The sequence below is a fragment of the Podarcis bocagei genome (assembly GCF_964188305.1).
Source record: "Podarcis bocagei genome assembly, chromosome: 1".
Classification (NCBI taxonomy): Eukaryota; Metazoa; Chordata; class Lepidosauria; order Squamata; family Lacertidae; genus Podarcis; species Podarcis bocagei.
In genome coordinates, this window is record NC_138125.1 from 115,027,973 (window position 1) to 115,047,585 (window position 19,613).

Below are 19,613 nucleotides of genomic sequence, written 5' to 3' on the forward strand. Positions count from 1 at the left end.
ATCTTCTCTATGCACTTGTGCTTGAGGGATGACTTCCAAAAGTCATTGTGTGAGCTCAAAATATTACACAAGGAAATACCCAGATTTTATAGTGTACGAAATACATCATTGATCTTCCAGAGTTGATTTTGTAATAACAAAGGCTTCTGCACAGTGCCTGCTGTTGATGTGGCTATGAAAATAGCTTAGATGAACTACCTTGTCTCCACTGCTTACTGCTGATCATCAGTCAAACTGAAGTGACTTTGGCCTGTTAGCCAACACTGAATTACAGCACTGAGCATTTTTATACACCGTCCCCCAACATCCTATTTTACATGTTTGGCTTGACATGAAGCTCAAACAGACATTAAAATAGAAAAAAAGAAAAATCCACAAAGATCGAAAGGCAGATAGAAAGAATTATAAAACCAGCCACTCCTCCTTCCAAGGGAGACAAGAAATGAAAATGGAAACAGTAACTTTGAGCTATAATTGCCTCTATAAAAATACAGTTTCGGGGAAGCACTGACATACAGATAAATCTCATTGCTTAGAACAAAGGAAGTTGGAGGTGCCAATGCAAGTCTCAAGGAAGGGACCAGAGTGGACTGCTACCATGGGGAATGAATCAAGAAGAAGAACTGGGTCAGATTTTTGTCAACTCTAAAATAAGATGAAAATTTATCGGTAATGGAAGAGGGAAAGATAGTAGATGGAAGAAATGCACAAACTAATGGAATCATCTGGTTTTTAAATCCAGGCATCCACACATCCTTTTTATTGTGCATTCATGGTGATTTGTGATCAGGATGGGATGGGATGGTTATTCACAGTCTCATTTTTCAATACTGTTTGCCACTTGCAGGAGTAGCATATTGTTTCATTTCCAATCAGTGTTCTCCAATGGTTTGACTTCCCTCCCCTTGTCTCCTGAGACAGACGGATGCCATCAACATGTCCTATACTTTCCTACAGAGCTCCTGAAACTTTTTTATAGCACACCTGCTCCAGTTTAATTTTTTGTCCCACTTCGTTGCACTATACCACAACAATGCCCCTCCAGAAGGTAATAATGTAATAACTTTGGGGATGCATCATAGAAGAACGAATAAAGTAGAAGTCCAGGATGCACCCATAAAAAACCCACCACTAGTCTGGCCCCCAGTATCTCGGACATGCTATATCCTATGATTCCTTCTTCTATGATTCCATTCTTCTATGATTCCTATGATTCGTTCTTCTGATTCTATGAATGTAGGCTTCCTACATTCCTCCTTGGTTGCTGCTTCCTTCTCCTCTCTCCTTCAATTCCATATGTTTTCCTTTATAAAACTATCTATTTTTCATACAGAATCATGGTGCTCTGTCCCCCTAGTTTTTTTTTTAATGTTCCAATATTACCTGCTGCACGGTCCAATATTACCTCCCGTGTTTGCAAAACACTAAAAAAAGGTACTTTGATTGTTTTCCATCAAGCAAGATGTTGCATTTCTTCACTGCACATTTCCTTGAGACATCAGTGCCTGCTGAGTTAATATCTGAAATGAATTAGAGCCGTTCATTTTAAATAGAGGAAGTTTCTAAAGGAATGGATACATGAACATGGTTTCAAAAAAAAAAAAAAAAAAAGGAGAGATTGTCAGTATAAAAGGCTGAAACCCTTCAAAGAGCTCAACATGTCTAAATAATTGATGTATCATTTAAAATTCTCATGGACATAATTTTCATATCAAATAATGTCTGTTGGTGTGGAAGACTGAATATTCTTGCATTACTCTTTTTGTTAAACATACTAATGGTTCACTGGAGGGATAAGGAATGTTTTTCAGCCCAGGGCTCACATTCCCTTTTGGACAGCCGTCCAAAGGCTGCATTCCAGTGCTGAACAAGGCCAGAAGCTAAAGTGGGTGGAGCAATGGATGTAAATTTCAGCCATCTTTGTATAGAATAGTGAGAAGTATGGCTTGGGGAAAGGGGCGTGGCCTGTGGAGAGTTCCAAGGATGAGATAGATTTTTTAAAAAAATACTTTATTGTCACTTGTACCACTTGTATACAGTGAGATTACACGAGCACCCCCCACTCAACTCTCTTAGTCTTAATTCCCCTCGTTTACTGACACCCACCCACCAAACCCGAAGGTCAGTTGCCCTGTTGTTATCTTTTCATTCAGCAGCCTAACAGCCCACGGATAGAAGCTGTTCTTTACCCTGTTGGTGTGACTAATCATGCTTCTATATCTTCTGTCTGAGGACAGGAGATTAAGAAAGTGGCAGCCAGGGTGTGAATCATTCCTGAGAATTTTCCTCACTCTCCTGAGGCAACGTTCTTCTGCAATGTCATCCAGTGGATTCATGGGACAGCCCATAATATCTTGTGCTGTATTCACCACCCTCTGTAGGCACTTCCTATCAGTTGATGTCAAACCAGCGTACCACATAGAGCCACCTAGAAGGTCACTATTTCCTAGGGCTGCCATACATCTGGGATTTCAAAGGCAGAATTGACGTCCAGTGGGAACTTCTGAAAGGTGGCACTTTGTCCTGGATCCTGGGTTTTCAAAAAAGAAAGCTCAACAATTTTGGTGTCCTCCTAAAAAAAAAGCTCTTTCGGAGTGTCCTGGTTTCTACTTTTGGATATATGGCAACCCTACCATTTCCCCCCAGTTGAACCCTGTTCAACTGTTATGTAATGTTTTCATATCTCTGGCAAGTGATTTCCAGATTAACAGCACTGGCGAACCTACTGACAATTTTCTGAGTGTGTATTTGCAGTTGCTATACAACAGCAGCTTTCCACAACCAGAGTCTGTGTAATGAGTTTATATACTCTGTGAACCACGTAGAAGCCTATTTTGACATGAAGATAATAATAATATCAGCAGAACAGTCATCCCAGGGCTGAAGTTCACATGGGATCAAACAACTGTGACATGAGCACCTTGAATGTGTCTGCACCCATTCCTATTCCTCATCTGAGTCAGTATGTATTCAATGAACAGTTCTGGAACCACATTAACTGGAAGAAAAGTAATAATTCTATCACAAAGTTTGCATGCTTTTGGTGAAGCATTGTACAGTCTTCATAGGGATCAGAGGGTACCAACTCCTACACCACCAACAATGAGTAAAATGTGGGTTGAGTTGAGGTGAGTTTGTAACAGAGAGAGAGAGAGAGAGAGAGAGAGAGAGAGAGAGAGAGAGAGAGAGTTTGTGAAGATGAAGATATATGATGTAATCTTTCAGGTCATAAGACTTTAAGAGGTGGTTCCAAATCCATGTATCGGTTATCACTAGATTTCACTCTTTAAAATAGATTTTTCCTTAGAGAGTATGGTTTGTTAGAGGTCAGAGGCAAATGCCAATCCTTTTGTTGTAATAAATATCATTTCTCACCCACTGTAGTCAATATTCTGTCTGCACCAGCCGTGCAACAAAGGCATTAACTTGAAACTTTCGTTCCCAAACGAAGCACAAAGCTCATCAGATTTCTAATTACTTCGCTTAGTTGAAAACATGAGCTGAGAAAGTAGGATCTGAAAGCTTTCTTCAATCAATAGTGGAAGATCAAATTCCCATTCCCATGTCTCAGGCTGCAACACTAGCAATATGTCCTTCATATTTTGCCCTTCCATCCTACCCTGGTGCTTTTAGATACTTTGTTTTGGAATGTTAAGTACACTTTTTGATTGGTTTTTCGGGGTTTTTTGCCTTTCCCTCCATGAATTTATCGCCTTCCTTTGTTAGGTGAACAACCTTGTTCGTATGAGGGTGGAAACGGCACTGGATCAGGATCAACATAGTATAGGGGAGCCCCTATAATGGGCCTGAGGGGAGGATTGACCCCAGCACCTCCAAGCTTGGGGTATTTGCCTGGTAGGAATCTTCACCCTGGTCACCCAGCAAGACCTTGCTTTCTTGGCTTGTACCATGGCAAGGTTCAACACTGGCCGACTCCCATGGAACAGGTTTGGAGTGATCCAATTTGAGATGGGCAAATCTGCCCGTTTTTATATGCTTTGTGCGTGAAACATTTTTGGAATTTTGAGGCAGACAACAACAACAGTGTTGTTCACAGGACTAGCAAATTTATCTGTGGGGATTACACATATTCCTTCATGATGCCCACATCAAACACCAAGAGAGATTATTTGTTAGTCAAGCTATGCCATTGTGGGAATCATTTGCTTATCACCATCACTGCAGGTTCTGTTAAGAAGATTTGCACTAGTGAAGAAACTGTCCACATTTTGGGCAGAGTTCTTAAGACCCAGGACTAGAGTTGCCTAAAGCAGAAGCGTGAAGCAAATGAGGATATTATTGCAGAAGGAAACATCTAAAGAATTAAAATTGTGAAAATTCCCATATAGTTCTACACCTATCTACCCCAGAGATTCATGCATATGTTCAGTGAAAATAACATGATGGCAGTAATCTTGAGTTATAAGAAGTTACTTCATGGCTTTTAAACGGTGTTTTATAGTAATCATGATCGCTTCTCCCTAAAACTATTATCTCCCTCATTCCCAGTGTGTCTCATTTGTCTTTAGCTAGCTAAATCAATTACGCATGTCTTAAACTTTGACATAATCTATGAAGATACCATTTCCCCAGGTACAACATATTTATCTTCATTTCATAAAGGCGCGTCTCAAATTTACACCCATCCTGGCTTTTCAGACTGCTTTTTAACCATTTTATTACTAGGTATCCAGTTGAGCCACTGTGCGGACGCAAAGCTGGACTAGACTGGCCACTGGCCTGATCTAGCAGGGCTACTTATCTGTTCTTATGAGCCTATATTTATATATATATTTAAGAATAATTTTTTATTAACCGACCAATCACATCAAATCAAACCAAATTACATAAATTCCAAATTACACAGCCGAATTTTAATTTTTTGTTGGGGGTACCCACATTTCAAGTTCCGAAGGGATCCAATCAACTTCTTGCTTCTTACTGCTGTTTTAATGTCCACAAATCTAACCTTATGGTGTTCACAGTACTATCCAGTCCTTTCTTATTATTTTCCACATCTCTTGTTGTTATTTTTTCATATATTTTTCCTTTCTCTTTGTGACCTCTGATAGTCTCCACAAGCTGGTTAGAACAGTTTGTAATCCTGCGCGGATATTATTTTTTTTATCCAGTAGCCATATCCAGACATTTTCCATATAACATCACTTCCATACATCAAAACAGTCTTAGCGTCATTAATTTTCACCAATCTGCCTCCATTCCCAAAAGCTCTTATTGCTTCTCGGTCTCCATAAAGCATACTTTTGGTTAAAGTTTATCTCCACACAGACCTTAATCATCCTGCTTGGGTCAGTTCAACCGATGGTTCTAATGAGGAGGGGTTCTTGTAAATCACATAGAAGGAAAGTAAAAAAGGTTCCCCCCCTCATTCAGCCCCGTTGTCAACATACCCCGCCTTTGGTGTATCTTCATCGTAAAATATTCCTGTTTCTCCAACCCGTCGTCTTCTTTCGCAGAGGTCACTTAAATTAGCAGACTTCCCTCCCCTTCTTCACTTGAAATATGTGCATTTGCTTCTTTTGTAATTACTTATTCCAAATTGCTGCAACTAGTGCGCGATCAGAGACAGCGTCCAGGAGAGCCGAGGTCCACACGGGGGCATTCTGCCTAGGGCCCTCACCCCCTTCTTTCGAATTAGGGGGTGATTTATGGGCACAGCAGGCAAGGGCAGTGTTCCCCATTTCCTTGGGGCACCAAGGGAGGCTGCCTACTCCCATAACAGCCTCTTAATTACCCCGTGTGGGTCGGAGAGATGGTATATGAGCCAATATTTTGGGGGGCTTGGTCCCAGCTTCACAGGAATGTAACAACAGAATTTCAGGATTCAAGAAATGAAAGCTATTCAGTGTAGAAAGAGACAGCAAATTGATTTGGTGAGGCAGAATCCCATGCGCAATCAGGAATACTCTGATGGCAAGTTTCCTGGGCTGGCCTAGGGGGACATCCACCATAGGAAAAGGCAGTTTCATTTAAATGCAGGAATAAGACCATGCCCGCCACCTTTTACTGGGCTTATTTTCTCTTCTTTACTCTTTAATCTCCCTTCCCCCATAAGCTTTTTATTAAATTTTCAAATATTACAAATTCTTTTAAACAATAATCGGAACAAATCTCTCATATCTGTTCACTTCCCATTCATCCTTCCATGATGTTCTTTTCTTACCTTTTAAAGCTGCTTTATTACTTATATTTTATCCATTATATACATAAATTTTAACTTCCTCAACTAACAATTCTCAACTGTTGCTATACTTCAAATCCTGCATACGTTTTAACATAACCATGATATTTTTTCAAATATTTCACAAAATATCTCCATTCTGCAAAACGTTTTCCCTCATTTTGCCCTTTAATTCCAACAGCCTAGCTTCAGCATATTCCATCATCTTCATAAGCCAATCATCTTTCATTGGGACTTCTTCTTTCCATTTTTGCACATAGATAATTCTTGCCACTGTTGTAGCATACATAAAAAACTTGATTCAGCTTTTTAAAATTTAACATAACTAGGGTGAGGTGCCCTATTTGATGGCACAAGAGCGCAATACGAAGCCTGACTCCTGAGCTATGCTCAGTTTACAGTGTGTGTGTGTGTGTGTGTGTGTGGGAAAACAGATGTGTCAGCAAGACATTCTCATGTAGGAACCCTGAAAAAAACTCTCAGCACAATACTTTAAAATGATACAGAGATGTGGAAAATCTGCCCGAGAGATTTAATTGCTAGTTCCTTTCCTGTCTTCAGCAGCTGAGGAATTTGGTAGATTTGATCAACATTCCCAACGATTCAATTGCACTTTCATTACTGATGTCCATTACCTTCCTCTTTGAGGAAATTAATTTCAAAAATCATTGAAACAAGGTTGGCATCTTGGCTACAGCCATAGATACCTTACAAAATGATTTAGCCACTGGTGAAGGTGGCAGTGTGCACCACCCCAGTTAGAATATTGCTGCAAAAGGATGGTAACTTGAGCAGATTAAAGCTATAAAAAAGCATAGCAAAGCAAAGATTTCAATCTTGACTGTCTAAAGCAGTCATTTTAAGCTTAGGAGCAAAGTTCAGCAAATTCCCCCTTACATATGTGCCTCTGCACATATCAGCAATTCAAAATGTCCCCAACCTCTGCACTTACAGTCCTCCTTTAAAAACAACAATTATTCTCGTCTCAATCATTTAAGCAAAATGACAAGAGCACCATTGCTTGGCTCCAGACAGTTTGACACAGCAACAGATTGCGCGTTGTTATTAGGCGTATTTCGCAGTGCTATCTGGAAGAAGCAGAAGCCTGAACTACAATAATACTCATTGGTAAATTGCATGGCAAAAATATAGTTTCAGCACTTGCTCAAGTTAAAGTAGGTCAGGCCATTGACTTGCTGCTGAAATTTAGGGAACAAAATATGTCAGACTTTATAAAAGTGCATTTTGTTCAGTCTGGCCTGTTGTCACAACAATAATAACCATAGCCTAAAATGGTTATTGGAGAGTTGGGTTTTTTTAAAGAAGTTTATAATGGTGAAACTGCAGCGTTGCAGAATGAGTACTGCCTCCTCCATGTCCTGCCACCATCACATCAAGCTTTTCTGCCCCTGCTTGATATCATTGGCTGTTGCTGGTAGACAAACCCACACCATTGCAATGTCGCAGCAGGGCGATGGAGACACTGCACGTAGGGATGGAGGGTTAATTGGCAGCCCTGAGTCATTAGCAATGTGCAACTTTATTGTAATACATAATAAATTCTGATACAGTGTATAGTGCAGCAAGCCATGAGCAAAGCTTTTTTAAAAGCCATATGACTAGCCAGGAGAGAGCTGTTGTACTCATGTTTTTGTAGGCACCTAGTTGGCCACTACTCCAGCAGTGGCCAACCAGATATACCTTTGGGAAGACCCCAAGCAAGACATGACATCAACAACACTCTGCAAACTTGTGATTGTGGATCGAGGGCCCGACCCCGCTATGTGAAATAAATACACAAGGAACACGTGATATAAGGTTAACGGGCAAGAAAAGGCCACAACTTTATTGATTACAGCAGTGAAAAGGTATTGGCTTAGGCATTGGATGACTATAGGTGGTGGGTTTATTCAACAGTAGGTGGAGCCTGTTGATGCTCATCCAACTATAGGCTCACCCCCTGATGTCACCGAGGGTCGTGCCATGGCCTCCCGCCAAGCAGGCATCGGACAGAGTACACGACCGCCAGATTCCTTTAATGGAATAACCCACGGTAGATAGCATAGGCGATGGCCACACCTAGCCCTTGACACAGCACAACACACGAATCCAATGCCTAACCTACCCACCAATACCACAAAAGTTGTGACGATTGCTACGAGGTAGGCGAAAAAACCAAAAGGCCTAATGCCAAATGGAAAAATTCCTACCAGGCCCCCCAGCCAACCAGGGCGACCAACCTAAGGTCCATAGCAAGGCCAAAAACCTATACCCTGAGCTAAATGGGAGTGGAGGGTGGGTGACTCGCTGAGGGACGACGACGAATGAGGAGGAGGCGGAGCTGGCACCACAGCATTAAGCTGCTACACACGCCCCCCGGAGGCACCTGGTTGGCTACCTCCGGTGGGCGTGGGCGCCAGCCAGGTAGGAGGGGAGGGGGCTAATGCCCCCTACCAGGGGCGGGGCTCGGTCTCCCGCCCACAACCACTCCCCTCTCTTCCAGGGAGGAGAGTCTTTCCCAGCAGCTGATTTTCAGAGGTATGCTCCCTTGTATTGAGAAAGGTAAATTAGCAGGTGTCTATTGTCACCTGTTTTGAGGGGGGGGGAACCAGAAAATGAGAAGCCTTTGGATCTGGTGGATCTGAATCCTCCCCCGATTCTATCCATGAATCATATAATTAACAAAATGATGGTGATGGTGACAACATACTCCTAACATTTTTGTCCCATCTGTTATTGGAGCACTTCTCTGAGAAGAGAGACCTCCTTCTCCATCCATAGAGGGGTGTACATGTTCTGTCTATGGCCCATATGATGCCCAGGGAATGCACCCTAAGTAAACGTGAATTGCAAGTTGTGAAAAACAGCAAATGGACACAGCACTTGTGTGACTGTGGAGCATAAAAATAAAATACCCACCATCTCAAGGTCCACTCTTTTCCTGCTGCTTATCCTTGAGTGCATCCAATAGCAAAACTTGCTAAACTCTGCGCTATCCTCTGCTAAAAATTATTTGCCACCCCTCCCCCATAATGAAGTGGCATTCCTAAATGTAGTTTAAACTCTGTTCCGTTAAGTAACTAGCTTGCCCATTTTTTATGGGATGAAGAAATGCATCAAAATATGAGACCTGATGTGGCAAAATTAATATGGCAGAATTCACAAGAGTTAAGTTGCCAAATTTTGATACTCATTGAAGAAGACAAGCACTCAAATTCAATTTGTCAATGTAAAAGAGCCAGTTCATTTTGGCTCTATTTTTTTTTTTATGATGATGATTAACTCTGCTGTTTAGGGTAAACTTTTGCATTTAGACCATGGGGATCATGACACCTAATGATGAAATTAATGTTTTTACTTCTCATCTAAGATGCATGCTGAATGAATTTAATGCTTAAAAACAAAAACAAAAAACACAAACATCCTCCATGACTGCTTGTGGCCATGGAATACCATTCCCACCTGATTTGGGCTTGAATGATCTGGGCTGAATGTCAACAAACCAGATCCACATCCCTGCAGGTGCTCATCACATCTCCCTGGTTACTTCACCTCTGTCAGGCTAACACACCTGAGATGTTTGTATAAGCCAATGATGCCGCTCTAAGCTGCCTAGGAACAGAGTGGGACACAAATACTATAAAAACCACATTTTGGGCTCAAGCGGCAATTGCTTCCAAGACAAAATAGTCACTGCTGTTCGACATTCTCTGAGGTACATTCTCAGATCTTGCAGTAAGTAAAGTCCTATCTCTTTGCACAAAAATGCCTCAGAATCCTTGTCCATCTCCAATTTCAGACAATGAGCTAATCCCCCACCCAGCCCTCTGTAGAGACCATGGTTTTTAAACCATCAAATACTTTAATAACTTTACGTTCATTCCACACCATCAATCAAAAGTGTAAACTGCACTCAGGGTATCTGTTTCATTTTCATCTTTACACTGGTATTCCATTTCCGATGTTCCACCAGAGGCAGTCAGCTTTAGACTGAATTCATCTCTCCCTCCCTAGCTACCCTCCACTCTCATCTTTCAGTGTCAAAAGTCCTCCCCCCTCTAATCAGCGTTCTCAGTAAGCTGTGTTCTGGGGTGTATTTTTTTTTCCTTTTTTGTATTTAAAGACAAAGCGAAACTCAGCTTGGACAAGTAAAGTTTCTGGTCGTGGTTTTCCATCTTGGAAAGCTATTACACTAGAAAAGATGTTCTGACCTTCAAAGAAAGTTCTGTTTGAGATTACTTTTAGTCCCTGGGTCCCGGTGCAATAATTGATACCCGGTGTTCAGCAATTAATGACATTTCACAACTTTGGCCTTCCTAATCTTTAAGAGGAAGATACTCTGAAATAACTTGGGGGAGGCACTTTGCTCTCTAATGTCACCATCACAATATCATCACTCTATTATTTTGGATTGTTATTAGAATTTGGATACAGTTTAGACATTGATCTTTGTGACTTTCACATGTGAACACCCTGAAGTTCATTCTGTCTTATTTTCACATTAATTAGTAGGTCACTTAAAAAAAAAAATCCACACAAAAGTTCACATTTCAGTTCATATTTTTAATATGTTTTCTTTCAAAATGCATCAATAATATGTGGGGGGGTTTCTTCTTCTTGAGCCATTTCTGTTTATGGAATTTGGGTAAAAATAAGACGGAGCATGCACCTTAGATGAGAATGAAAATGGTATTGCTTCTGCTATTACAGAGTAGTAATTTATTGTTTTTAGCTTTTGCGCCTAGCCGAGTTACCCTCCCACCCACGCTTTTATCCCAAATAGATTTTGTTTTGTCACGAAATTAAGTAGAACTTCAAACCTTAAATTCATTTTCATCCACATACTTCCCTGTGTTGTTTCCTGCAAGCAATGGCAAGAGAATAAATTGAACAACCTTTCCCATTATTTTCCCACTTGTAGCAGGAAGATCGTATATGACTCAGGAGCTGTCTGGAGTTGCAGTCAACACACGAGCCTCCTGTTGACAAACCGAGCCATGTATAATTCCTCAGGCTAGTGGAAATATAGTGTGCTCCTGTTATGTAGGAAATGTGTGTTTATTCTCTCTGCAAAAAAAAAGGGGGGGGGCGTATAATTTACAGTTGCCTCACATCACATCTAGTTTTTTACCCGGTACGGTTTGAGGAAATGGTGAGGCCCCCCCTAGACCAGTGGCCAGCTTCTAAGTTCTAGGAAAGGCAGGCAAGGCTCCAAAGGAACTAAGGCAAATTTGGTGGTCATGTTCTGGAGCAAGGAGATGAGTAGGAGATGCTTGAGGCTAAGATAAGGGAAATATCTGGTGCACTCAGTTTCTAAAGCACATTGAGTTTGTCCAATCTGCTCCATCGAGACAAATGTGCAGATTGCATCATGGACCCACCTCAGAATCAACAGTTCTTTTGGGGTCCATGACTGGGTGGTCTGACTGCCCACTTTATATATTTCTATTTACAAACAAACAAACAAGCAAACAATACCAACCACCTAGAGTAGCAGCTAGTGTGTAGGGCTCCACAAAATGTATTTTAATGTATGAAATGTGAGGTAAATTTCCCCCTTTCCCCAGTGAACTCACAGTGCTCCCCTTGAAGTGTCCTTGCAATTCTGCTCGCAGAGGGGGATTTGGGTGAGCACTGCACTGGGCACTGAGCTAAGGGGGTGCCACAACAACCATGTAGATCAGAAGGCAAGAGGTGGGTGGGGCACTGAAATGTGAAGGCCCAAAGGTCGCCATCGCTGCCTGGTTCCCAGTTTACATTTGGTGAAATCAAAATGTGACGGATGCTGTTCTCATCTAGACTGTTGTCATTTAGGATTTGCCATCCTGCTTTAAACAAAACCTGTGCCTATGTAACTCATATGGCTTAATTAGATCTGTTACTTTAAGGAGATTCAACGTTTCCAGGTGCTTTTGTGAGGAATGGGTTAGGGAAGAGGAGAGGCACATGGGAAGAGGCACATGGGTTTCCAGGGCTTTGGAAGCCATTTGGAGCGGCGGGAGGGGAATTCTGGGCAGGTCTGGCCTACCGAAGAAACAGTACATACATACATACATACATACATACATACATACTGAATTATTATCATGGGGGGTCTCTCAAATCCAAATCAAGGGAGGAGCACACTTGAAACACACACACACACACACACACACACACACACACACACACACACAGCCCTGCTGTTTCTGACTCGGCAGGAAGAGTAGAATCTTGCTAGAACTAGGTGGAGCTGTTCAAGTCCTTGAGTGAAGCATTACTTTGAGATTTCTTACTTATAGCAAGTGTAGTTGCTTCGATGGGTGCAAAGGTCAACAGACAGCTAATTAAGGTTGACCAGATTAGTAGCAATGCTGGTTCCAAGCCTTCTGAGAAACCAGCTGGGAAGCCACCAAGGTACATAGGAAGATGCCTTATGCTGAGTCTGACCACTTACAATGCAGTCAAACCAACAATGCATCCTTGATAGACAGGCACATAACAGGAGATGAAGCTAAGAGTCTTGTAAATTTCCTAGAGAGGACTCTGAGAGACACTTCCACCGTGCCCACTGATTGGCAGTGGATCTCCAGGGTTTTAGGTGGGAAGTCTCTCAGAAATGCAGGAGATTGAACATAGGATTTTCTGCATGAAAAGGAGATGTTCTACCCCTGATTTGTGGCCCTATCTAATTTCCTGGATATGGTCCACCCGTTGCAGCAGACTGCCCCATACTGATGCTTAGGAACCTGCCTGAGGATCAGAATGTGTATATTTTACTGATGAATGCATTGAGAAGCACATGCTTTACATAAAAGTGTGTACTTTACATGACAAATGTGTACAAAACGCTTACAAAAAGTGTGCAGTTTAAATGTGGAACCTGTTATAAAAGGAAGTAGGAGGGGCTAAACACTGTAACTTTCCACATAGCTCACATAGAGAACAATGTAGAAAGCTGAGAAATGGCATATATATTGAATATGTGACATTTTAAAAATTCCAACTGAACCAATTCCAACTGAGAGACTAAAATGCAACGTTGAGTTTTACCCAGTTTTCTTTCTAGGGACAAACAGTGAGAAGCAATGATCATTGTGTTAAGTTCTCTCTTTTGATTTCTTATGCATCATGTGTACACACCATTTGCCTACTGAGCTTGTTTTATACATGCACTAGGAAGGAATGAAAATTGGTATGTCACCGTACAATGATTTATATACAATATAGCTGCCTGCCACAAACCAGGAAATCAGATGAATAAAGAGCAAATGTTATTTCTATATATAGTAATATTAATACAGTTATTGTTATTCATGAAGCAGAGTTTGCACCAACAGGCTAATATATCAATAAAGTGGAGCTATTGGAAATTTAATTCCCCCTCCCCCTGTTCCCTCACCTCCAAACACATTAATAATTAAATTATTATAGGACATTAAATTATTAATATGTCTCAAATATCAGAATTCTGCATTCATAATTGGGTTTTTCTCCCCAGAAGATTTGTTTTTGAAAACTTTGAAAGTCAATTTAGAACAGTTTAAACTAAGTAGCTCTGACTACATTCTTTTATCATGTACGCAACTTTTAAATTTACATATACATGTTTGCGTGTGTGTGCAGTTCTTGTTGGGATTGGCCCCCGTTTAATGTCCTATTTCGCTTGGGAAAAGGAAAGAGATGCAAAGAAATTAACTGGTGTTCATGCGAACCAGGAAGTGTCTCTCCAGACAACCGCACAACTGTTCTTTACTAATCTCCATGGCTATGATCTCCTGGGTTGCACGGACAATGTTAGACAGTTGAATGTGCATGTGTACTCTGTTTCCCATCCATCCACTCTGCATGGCCCCGGGCCCTGGCTACCCAGGCTATGCCACTGGGAGGTCAAGGGGGCAACAAGGAGGTTGGTGCACCAGCACGAGATCTGGATTGGTTCCACAGGTGTGTTTGCCCTGCTTTGCCCTGCTTCCCCCTTTTGCTCTGCTACCCCCTGCTTTCCCCTGCTCCCCCCAACCCAATTGCAGGGATAGTGGCTCCATCCCAGCCAGAGAGCTGCTTCTGGTGCCAAAGAACAGGTAACCAAGCTAATGCAAGTAAATTTGCAGTAGGTATATCAGCCCAAGCTGGTAAAAGGCACTGATAAAAATGCCACCTTCAAAGGGATGGGTTTTTTAATGTCACAAACTTAAACATAAAGCGATACGAAATTAAAGTCTTCATAATGCTGCATAGAAACATTAGAGTTGCAATGTGATATTTGCTTTAACATGCTGTTTAAACCTCTTTGGTATTTCATGTGTTGAAAAAATATTGGCACTGGTAAAAAAACTGACTTAAACCATTGAGCTTGCTGCTATGGCAGCCCAAAATCTTCTATTTTCATTCTCCCATGTTGTCAGGGCAACAGCTATTTGTAGGGAAGCTACAGAAGTTGGGAAACTCTTGGCGGTACAAGAAGGATGTACTTTTCTGTTGGTTTCAGTAAATAAAGGAATTGCTCCTCTGGTGACCTATGTGTGAAAAACATTCTGTGAGAGGAAAGACAGGTTATCATGTACTGTGCAACTGATAACCAAAGTGTGTGATTTTTATTTTATTTTAAGAAAGGTACTTATGGTACCTATGTTTTTGGCCTTTTTTATAAGTTATATAGAGTGCCTATCCAACAATATCGCTTAACATATACCAATATTTATTGATGAATTGTCTTAAAGAGATAGGTAAACTGCTCAATGTTTTCTCATCTAAAGTCTTTTGTTTTGTTGTGAAAAGGGATTCTCTGTTCAATTTATCCACACTTTTTCGGGTGGGAGGCATTTTTTTACAATTTTCCTGGATACCCCCTCATGTTGTGGCTTGATGCAATTTTTCAGACTCAGTTTTATAATCAGTATCACTTGAACCATTAATTAATTAATTTTTTTGAGGCTCCTATAATGAATGTTTTCTCTAATACATTTGGGGTGTGAGCTATCACAACTTAGAAGTGTATCTAAGTGTATCAATCTCTACTTTTCTTATACTGAGTGGTGCTTTGCCACTTCCTTTTAAGTAAGGTAAAGGTAAAGGGACCCCTGACCATTAGGTCCAGTCGTGACCGACTCTGGGGTTGCGGTGCTCATCTCGCTTTATTGGCCGAGGCAGCCGGCGTACAGCTTCCGGGTCATGTGGCCAGCATGACTAAGCCGCTTCTGGTGAACCAGAGCAGCGCACGGAAACGCCGTTTTCCTTACCGCTGGAGCGGTACCTATTTATCTACTTGCACTTTGATATGCTTTCGAACTGCTAGGTGGGCAGGAGCAGGGACCGAGCAACGGGAGCTCACCCTGTCACAGGGATTTGAACTGCCAACCTTCTGATCGGCAAGTCCTAGGCTCTGTGGTTTAACCCACAGCGCCACCCGCGTCCTTTTAAGTAGGATGTTACAATAACCTTCAGCTATCTCAAAGTTAACATTCTCAGTCCTATTGTTCACCAATACATTAAACTCAACAAGGTCCTCCCATGTTGTCGTGCCAGACAAGAAATCCACCCTCAATATATCAGCCCCCAGAATTAATTAAATTAGATAAGGAATTTGCTGATGAACATATATGTAGAGTTTCAGATTGTTCCCTATATAACATATAGAACATAACTATCATGGCTTATGATGAGCATGCTGCTTGTTTAGCAGTAATCAAAAATCATGGAAACTGTATGGTTATGAGATTCCCAGAAGAACCCAGAAGTGCTAGTTAACACTGAGAGTTTATACATAGTTTTTTGAAACTCCATTGGATGGTTATTAAGGAGTTGTTTGCACCCTGTGAAGTTATCTTTCAGTTGCAGCCTTTCTCTCCTGTGGTCTTCCTCGAAAACTTCAAAATTGCACTGAATTTCTGCCAGACTTTGCATCTCAAAAAAGCAGGGGTAGGTGGGGGGGGGGAGACCCCATCACAGCCTGCATTACAGAAGTTCTGTTTCTAAGGAGCGGAAAAGCATAAATGGGGAATTGGTGGGAAGAACTGAGGAAACAGCTGCCTTTTTGTTGTTTCCCAAAACACATTACTTGAATTGCTTTTGCATCAGGCTAACATTTGGTGTGTCTGAGTCCATTTAAAAATAAAAATCTCCACGGTTAAAAATAAACCCCAGCGTGCATATTTTTATCAATGCATTTTGCATGGTATGGAGGAGATGAAAGCTACAGTATCAAACAGAAACCCAATAGGGCCCAGTTTGAGGTTGTGTTGCACTGGCCTTGCAATGTCTTAATCAACATCCTGTTTTGCTGACTTCAGGAGTCTGGATTTTGTGGGCCATCCAGGATAAACCCAACCTATTCTGGGAAATCCTGCAGTGCAAGGTTTGCCTTCCCAAGTCATCTAGCGTTATTGTTCTGTAATCCCCACATGTTGTTGTTGTTTAGTCGCTTAGTCGTGTCTGGCTCTTTGTGACCCCATGGACCAGAGCATGCCAGGCACATCTGCCTTCCACTGCCTCCCGCAGTTTGGTCAAACTCATGTTGGTAGCTTCGAGAACACTGTCCAACCATCTCATCCTCTGTCATCCCCTTCTCCCAACCTCCATCTTTCCCAACATCAGGGCCCTCCATCTTTCCCAACATCAGGGTCTTTTCCAGGGAGTCTTCTCTTCTCATGACGTGGCCAAAGTATTGGAGCCTCAGCTTCAGGATCTGAAGCCCCATATAGGCTGGAGCAGTTATCGCATGATGGCACTAGCCTTCTTGAGGCATTCACGCTGCATGCAAAGTCATCTGATGCAGGAAAGGCCCAGCGGTCAGTGTACTAGTTCCATTCCTCCATCACTATTCATGTCACCTTCCACAAGTTATTTATTATTATAATTACTGTTTATTAAATCTGTATACCTCCTGTCAGGGAATGGTTGGAACAGGAAGACTGGGAAGTGTTCACTCAGTCTGATCAGCTTCCCTCCAAAGAGGAGGAAGAGGGGGAACCTTGTCTACAGCAGTTTCAGGAGGAGAATAGAGATCAATGCTATACCATTTGAGGAAGAATTGCCGAGTTACGAGATAATGGAGGAGGAAGGGGAGGGGAGGGCGCAGCTGACAGAGACCTCCCTGGAGAGTATGGGGGATCCTCCATCTCCAGGGGCCCATCGGTCCCTCTGCGTTCCAGAACAGAGAAGGCAGATGGGTGGGACTCCTGGGACTTCCTGTTGGTGCTCAGGATGTTGTTGGGGACGGAAGAGTAGCCAACGTCTCTCTTTGTGTGGAGACATGGATTCTTGTCTTGCAACCAGATGACTGAATAGGAAGGACTATAAAATACGAACTGTTTGCTATTCTTGCCTTTGATACTACCTGAGAGGGAGAGGACTCTCCACGCCTGACACCACCCTTCATCTGCAGATCTCAGGGCAGTTCACAACATGAAAATATAATGACCAGTGGAAGGGCACCTGTTTTGTGGAGCCTCCCTAAACTGAGGCCATGATTTTATGCCTACTTGCCATTTGATGCAGTTTCACACAAAGGCAATTAAGAGTTGGCCGAAGGCCATGAAGACTGGGCAGAGGGAGTTATTCTGCCTAGAGATATGGGACCTTGGATACAGGTCTGCTATTGGTCGAGGTCTCCACATGGGCGTGATGACTCATGACCTTCCTTGGCTGGATAGTTGGTTGGTCAGTGTGGTGTTCTGAGCGTCATTTGGAGTTTGTTAAGAGAGAGAGTTTAAGATCCGTGTCTGTATCTTGTATATACAGTGGTACCTCGGATTACATACACTTCAGGTTACATACGCTTCAGGTTACAAACTCCGCTAACCCAGAAATAGTACCTCGGGTTAAGAACTTTGCTTCAGGATGAGAACAGAAATCATGCTCTCGTGGCGTGGCAGCAGCAGGAAACCCCATTAGCTAAAGTGGTGCTTCAGGTTAAGAACAGTTTCAGGTTAAGAACGGACCTCCGGAACGAATTAAGTACTTAACCCGAGGTACCACTGTAGTAACTTGTAGAGTCTGCTGTAAATAATAAACACCTCTAAGTAATCAAGTTACTAGTAGCAGCGTCTTGTTCCTGCTTCATCCTACCTGCCTGCAGCTGATTGCTTCTGGAAGTCTGTGTATGCTCTGCTATATTCAGCTGGGTCTGGCTAAGATCCTGCAACAGGTTCAAGTTGCGAAACCCCAATAGCCTCTGCTTCAGACAGTCTCCCACCGACTTGTGAAGCGCGGCAAGGCCAATGATGGTGGGCAGAACTAAGGCACACATCCTCCCCCCCCTCCGCCATGTATCTGCATTCACTGCATTTGGATAGCTCAGTTGGTTAGAGCATGATGCTGATAACACCGAGGTTGCAGGGTCGGTCCCTGTATCAGACAGCTGCATTGCAGGAGGGTGGAGTAAGTAGATGATCGTCATGGTTCCTTCCAACTCTACAATTCTGTGAATCTTAAGTCAAGCATCCAGGATTGCAGATGCTTGAGGTGGCCTTCCTGGAGGGCTGTTGGGCCATCTGGATTGTGTGGGCTGGTTCCATTGTTGTTTATGGAAGGCATTGTGCTTGGATAGTCTTGCCTTAGGCCAAGGGAGCTGAAGGAGATTCCCTCTCACATCTCAGTGGTTTTGGGATACCCAGCTTGGTTTCTATGGAAGCTTTGTTCAATAAAATATCATGAAGATGACTTATCAGAATCTTTGGTGCTCCTAATTATTTATGCTGACTCACCGTTCCCAACTATGATGCACCCATTGACGGCAAACGGGAGAACAAATTATGCTTGCCTGCGGAATTTGGAAGTGTTCTGTTATTGTCTGTGTTAAGCTGCTGGAGTCCCTTAGGCACCCCAAAATAAAATACTTAATCAGCTTTCAGTAAGTACTTGCCTCGATTAATAATAAATTGTAGGCAAAAATCTGAGCTTACAAAATTTGTAGCCTTTATTGTTGTTCCATGTTAATGACTTTGATTCCTTCTCTCTCTCTCTCTCTCTCTCTCTCTCTCTCTCTCTCTCTCTCCTCTCTCTCTCTCCCTCTGTCTTGTTTTCACTCCCTCAGCAACTATGTTGCACAGATGGCTAAAATCCCTAGCAGGAAGCTAATCAGACACTGCGAATAAGATGTGCTGAAAATAAATGAAAGATTGTGTGTGGTGGTGCTGGGATTGCTGAATTACTAGAAGAAACAGGAAACGGGAATGATGGTTCTGCACGCGAGCACCAAGAGGAAATGGCATAAAGCAACAACAAGGAGCCACACAAGGAAAACACAATCAAAACCTGTGTAGATGGAAATATCTCCCCCCCTCCCAAAATGGACCAATGCACACACTATTAACTATCCTGAATAACTCTAGATCTTTATTTATTAAAGCTATATAGGAAATATGCCCTTGGTGGCTTGCAAGGAAAACAGTGTTAAAAATACAATAAGCCTAAAATAAAAGAAATCTTGGTA

At 42.2% G+C, this 19,613-nt stretch overlaps 1 long non-coding RNA gene across 1 annotated transcript in view; it reads left to right on the forward strand.

Annotated features, from left to right (window-relative positions):
* LOC308582265 overlaps window positions 1-19,613 on the forward strand; it is a 98,648-nt gene extending 79,035 nt beyond the window's left edge. The window contains exon 4 of the long non-coding RNA XR_014005589.1: window positions 19,215-19,613. This is a non-coding gene — a long non-coding RNA (uncharacterized lncRNA). The remainder of the gene's footprint in view (window positions 1-19,214) is intronic.